This window comes from Cariama cristata, unplaced genomic scaffold (assembly GCF_000690535.1).
Source record: "Cariama cristata isolate BGI_N322 unplaced genomic scaffold, ASM69053v1 scaffold3655, whole genome shotgun sequence".
NCBI classification, from domain to species: Eukaryota; Metazoa; Chordata; class Aves; order Cariamiformes; family Cariamidae; genus Cariama; species Cariama cristata.
In genome coordinates, this window is record NW_009617947.1 from 43,012 (window position 1) to 48,383 (window position 5,372).

General features: G+C 46.6%; 1 protein-coding gene across 1 annotated transcript in view; it reads left to right on the forward strand.

The window, feature by feature from the left end:
- The window catches only part of LOC104162033 (voltage-dependent T-type calcium channel subunit alpha-1I-like), a gene marked incomplete at its 3' end in the record, with an annotated part of 87,489 nt that overhangs the window by 18,970 nt on the left and 63,147 nt on the right, over positions 1-5,372 (forward strand).

A 5,372-nucleotide genomic window follows, 5' to 3' on the forward strand; every position in this document is an offset into this window, starting at 1 on the left:
GTTTCCTCTCATCTAAAAATTTTCCCTGCCATTACAGCTTAGGGGCGTGTAGCACCGGCTGTTTTTTTTTCCTCTTCTCCTCGCCCTGTGCTTTGTACTCCCTCTTTTGTGCTGACTATCCCCCCCTGCGAGCTGGCCTGTGCGTTATGAGCCAGGCTGAGCGCCGCTGGGCATGGGGCTGTGCCTAAACCTGGATGCGTCAGCAGTCGAACTGCCGCTCGCCGGTACCGTTCAGCTCTGAGATGCAGTCCCCGGGCTCGGGTCTGCATGCAAACCGGAGAGGTGCCACGGCCCTGGGACACGTGCCACGCACACGCGCTGCTCCCATAGCGGAGGTGGCCCCTCCATAACCCTTGCTTCTGCCCTTCCCAGAGGATGAGGACAAAAGCAGCCTTTTCACTATGCTTTGCAGTTTTTATCGGTGCTGAACTACTTCTTCCCTCTTCTTCCCTTCCTTTGCCTCTCCCTTTTTTTTTTTTTTCCTCAAGTCAGTATTGTTCTCCGTGCAACCTTGGAGCAAGTAAGCAGGCATTGCTGTTGTTATTCAACTGCAGGAAACATCGATGGAGGTGGCTCAGGCTTCGTAGTGGTTGTATCCAGGTGGATGAAAGCGAACCGGCGGGCAGGTTGCGTGCCGTCGGGAGCAGGGTGTTGCAAGAGCACCGAACTCAGTCCGCTGTGTCACTCCGATGTTTCTGGCTATTCCCTGTGCAAAGGCAGCAGCTGCCGCCCGCAACCCTGTGAGACTTTAGGCCTTTCTTCCGCAAGTTTTTCTGTCTTGTGGAATGGTAGGATGTCTCTTTGCTCTTCCCCATCATCTCTCTAATCAGGCTGTCTGCAGTGGCTAAGACCTTGCCAGAGCTCTCCTAATCCTTCTCTCGAGCTCAGCTGATCCTTTTTCTTTTCCAGATCTGAGGAAGTTTACACAGTCGACCTCCCAGTCTGCATCATATATTTTTCCTTGTGCCAAAGTCACTTTCACAATGCCAATGAATATGCTATGGAGGTGGATTTCAGGATCTCGGGCTCCATGCAAAGCCCTTCTAGAAAGCGGTCTTGTCTCTCTTTCTGGCTGTATTTTTTTTTATCCCTGAGCAATAGACAGGGACAGAGGGTGCCGAAAGCTGTGGTGGAGGAACGGAGGTACAGTCCTGTGTGCCCAACATGGCAGGAGGGTGCCAGGCAGAGGAGCACCTGGTTTGGGCACTGAGTGCACACCCAGGCATATAACAGGTCCATCACGGGGTGATAAAAACGGGAGCCAAGAACAACCTTTTGGCTATCGACTGTCAGCAAAACAACTCCCCTAACCTGTTTCCATATCTCTGGCCCTTCTCCAGAGAGGAGAGAGCTGGGAGCCATCCACGGCACGCACCGTGGTGGTGGTGAGCATCTTTTCTGCAAGGGGGTTGCCCGGAGGTTGTGCATGGCAGGCTCACCCCTTCTGGGAAGCGTACGGTCAGCTGTGCGAGGGCAGCGCCATCCTCACCTTCTGCAGCCCCCTTCCCTCCCTGCTTCGTAAGGAGTCCCGTGAGTCTGTGCTCAGAGACCACTTGGAGGCTGATCCCTGTTATCAGGGTAGGCTTAACCTTGGTGGCGAGTGGGGGACATCTTGAGCAGTATCCAATTGACTCCTGCAGATGTGTGCTGTGTTAATTGTTGGGCACCAGTGGTCAGGAGCAAAGCTTGACTGACAAAAAGTCGAGGCCTTGTTTTACTCCTATTTATTTCCCAAAACAGCCAGAGTCGCTGCCCCGGGGAGGAGCAGCGTGAGCAGCATCGGAACCGGTCCACCATGGACCCCCTCCATCCATGCAGAGGTGCCAGGGATGCTTTCAATCATCTCACCTGACCTTTGCAGAGCACAGGCTGTTGAATTTCCCCTGACTGTCCTGGCCATGACGCTGCCTGTCTGCTCCTTTTATCAGTATAAAACTTTACCTGTATGAAATTGATGCTGTTTTAATTTCCACTCTGTGGTTAAACCTTTATGTATCTTTCTTGCTACATAAATCTGTGGTTATATGCAGAGAACGTTTTGGAAACAAGACATCCTGCCATTAATTTAAAAAGGAAAAAAAAAAAAAAAAGAAGAAAATGGGTTGCCTGTGAGAGGAAGCGCTGACTTGAGGGTTGAAAGCTGGCAAAGAGGCTGTAAACAAAGGCTTGTGATAAATGGGAATGAGCTGCGTTGGAAGAAGGTGCCTAGTGGGGTACAACAAACATAATTAATGGGACCTTTGGCCACAAATCTTTTTTTAATGTCTTTTTAAAGTTCTTCATTACTGATCTGAAGCAAGAGGAAAGTCTATTACTGAGAGGTACTGATGATACTAAGCTGGAGGTGTTGCAGGTGCTAGCAAAGAAAGTGGGAAATAGGTTAGGGGGAGGTAGAGGGAGATGGATGTCTTGGTGGGCGCATGAGATATCTGGGGAGGCGCAGGGGGGTTAATCCCAAAGGCAGATACTCGGTCGTGTTCAGAAGACTGCGATGGGACAATGTGGCCCAGCGTTCGCTGGTGGCCGTTCCAAAGGCTTCCACGTCGGCACCCAGGTAGGGACCGATTTTCACGGACTGAATAATGGCAGTTTGTTATCAAGGGAGCAGGCAAAGTGATTAGGAACCTGAGCGGTTACTGCGTGAGCAGAGGAGTGCTGAAGCGGTCTGGGTAGATTATTTAGCGTCTAAAGAACAGTAACGCTCTAAAGCCAGTGTTTGAAAAGTCCACATACTGAAGCAAGGAATTTCTGGAGAAATTTGAGAGACATTTTGTACTATATAAAGCAAAAAAAGAAATAATGCCAGAAAATTAGGAGGGAGTGAATTCAGAATGACTCTAAGGAAGCAGTAGCAACATGCTAGAGGAAAACGCATCGTCTGTTAAATAAGTTAAACTTATATTCTTGGCAGGTGGGCAAGGCTGAAGTTTAAATGCCCAAATTGGCTATGGCTAGAGTCTACCTACCTGTGTTCATTTTTAAAATGTTATTGAAAGCCCTTCCTTACAGTGAGACTTGTGAGGCTTTGAAACAACATCCCACAAGGAGCTGACAAGTGCTATTTGTGTGTGCCGTACTCATTGCGTATAGTGTAAAGGATGCATAGGCTCTCCTACCTGAATCGTGACAGAAGAAGAAAAGGACATCCAATGTAACCAAAAGGTGGCAAATTAAGGAAGAAGTTCTCCAACCAGTTCGTAATTAGTCTGTAAAACCCGCTGCCACGGGAAGTCCTTCCAGCCCCAAATCACGTAAGAGGCACTGTGTAAGTAAAGTAAGTAAAATGAGACTGTCCAAGGGATGAGAGCTCATGTGGAGACGATTCTAGGTTACAAACCTCCTTGCTTCAGAGTTAGAGCTGATCTTTAGCTACTGGTTATCAGCAATTGATTGCGTTTCTTGCAGTTCTCAGGAGGATGTGCCGCTGCCCTTTTCAGGTTTCACTTCTGGATGCAGAAGTCTGTGGCTCTGCCCCGCCTGATCATCCCTCCACCTTTGCATGTCAGCTTTGAAGAGTACGAGAGAAAACATGAGGCGCCCTAGTTTTGTGATACGCATGGCACCTTCGTTAGTATTCCTGCTTATCTCTTGCATTTCTGACTACAGCCCCAGGAATGCTGCCTTTTGGGGTTTTGTTTGAGAATGCATGAAACAAAAAAAAATGAGAGATTGTTCTGGTCCTGTTACGACGTGATTCAATTCCATGGTGGTGAACTGGTGTGACGAGCCCTGTCAGTCACCAAACAAGTGTAAAGAGGAAAATAATGCCCTCCAGCTCTGTCAGAGGTAGTTGCTTTCTGCTCTGAGCATGTCTGTGTCCTGGGCTTGGGGTGAAATTCCGCATCCATTTCTTGTTGTTATCCTTTTGCGATTGCGTGGCAGGTTGCTAGGTGAAACGTTGCTGTTCCTGCTAGCGCGTTCGTCCCTTCTCATGGCAATGCACAAGGTTCGGAGGGGAGGCTGGCTTTGTTTTATTTCTACCTGCTTTTGAGCAGGGAGCCTGTAGTCACTTCTGATCATTTGAATTTCTTTTGTTTCTGTTATGATTTTTTTTTTTTAATTTGGAGCAGAAAATGTTTCTTCAGTTTACTTTTTCTTGTCTTATTGGCCTTATGCGAAGAAAAGTCCTTGCACTATGTTTGATGTCTTCCAGTTTCCGCGTACAATTTAGTAACTGAGTCATCATTTGGAAGCAGATTACTTCAACTGAGCACGCTGTACGGAAGTGAAGGAGTCTGTTGCGGAGTGTTGCATAGCAACTTTATTGAATAGAAAGTGTATACATGTCCTAATGCTTGGTGTGTAAGTGCAGTAATGCTTATCTGGAGGTATAGGCATTAGAAAGAAAATGTTATATTCTTATTACTAGCTGTGCAGGAAATAGAATTTCAGATTTGTGGGAAGTTCTGCTCTTTCTAAATGTGTTTTTTTCTCAGTCAGAACAAGAATAACCATTTCCCATCCATTTTAATATGGTTTTATTCTGCCTAATTTTAGGTGGTTGGTTTGGCTCTTTCATTCCCCCGCGCCCCCCCCCCCCCCCACTTTGTCATGACAAAGTAGTTTAAAAATCAAAAAACCTCAACCATGTAATTCTAGTGTAAAAATGCTTTCCTCTCCTCTTGTCCTCCTTTCCTTTTTGCTAAATGTTTCAACAGCTATTGCGACACTGAAGTGTTTCCATTTCAATGAAATAGCATTTTTTTGCTGGTAAAAGTGCTGTGTAGGAAAATCTTGGTCTAGCTCCATTTTTTCTTATTAATTAGTGTTATTATAGTAGTTCCATGGGTCCAAATAGACTGGAGTTTTCTACTTTTCTTCTTCAGATCTCAAAGATGTAAACCCAGGCTTGTTAGTTTAATCTTTCTCATGTTTCAGACCAGGTGAGTGACACCCAGTGGGTGTCACCAGCAGACTCGGGAATACAACTGACGTCTCCCAACTCTCAGCCCTGCGTTCGGCTCACTAGACCAAAGCGACGGTATAAAAATAGTCTGAAGCAACTGAACCCTGGAATAGGAAAAGCAGATGTTTTGTATTTATATGCCTACCTTAAATCTGTATTCCACACCGAGCTACCTGTGTTTGGTGCTGTAACAGTGCCTAAGACGGCGTGGTCTCGCTATGAACCCCACACTTGGCATGGCGGAAAAGTGATGACATTTACTTCTCTAAATGTGTTTTTGAAGAACTAATTTCACTGATGAGCGTGTGTGAAATTAGCTTCTGACTGAGAAATATTAGGCTGTAAAACAGTCTCATTTACAGTTCGATCAGACAAAAAGCAAGCATATTTGACAGGCACAGTCCTGCCCTAGCAGTTGGAAATGCAAAGGGATTATGAGATTCCTCTTCTAAGACTCCCCCGCCCC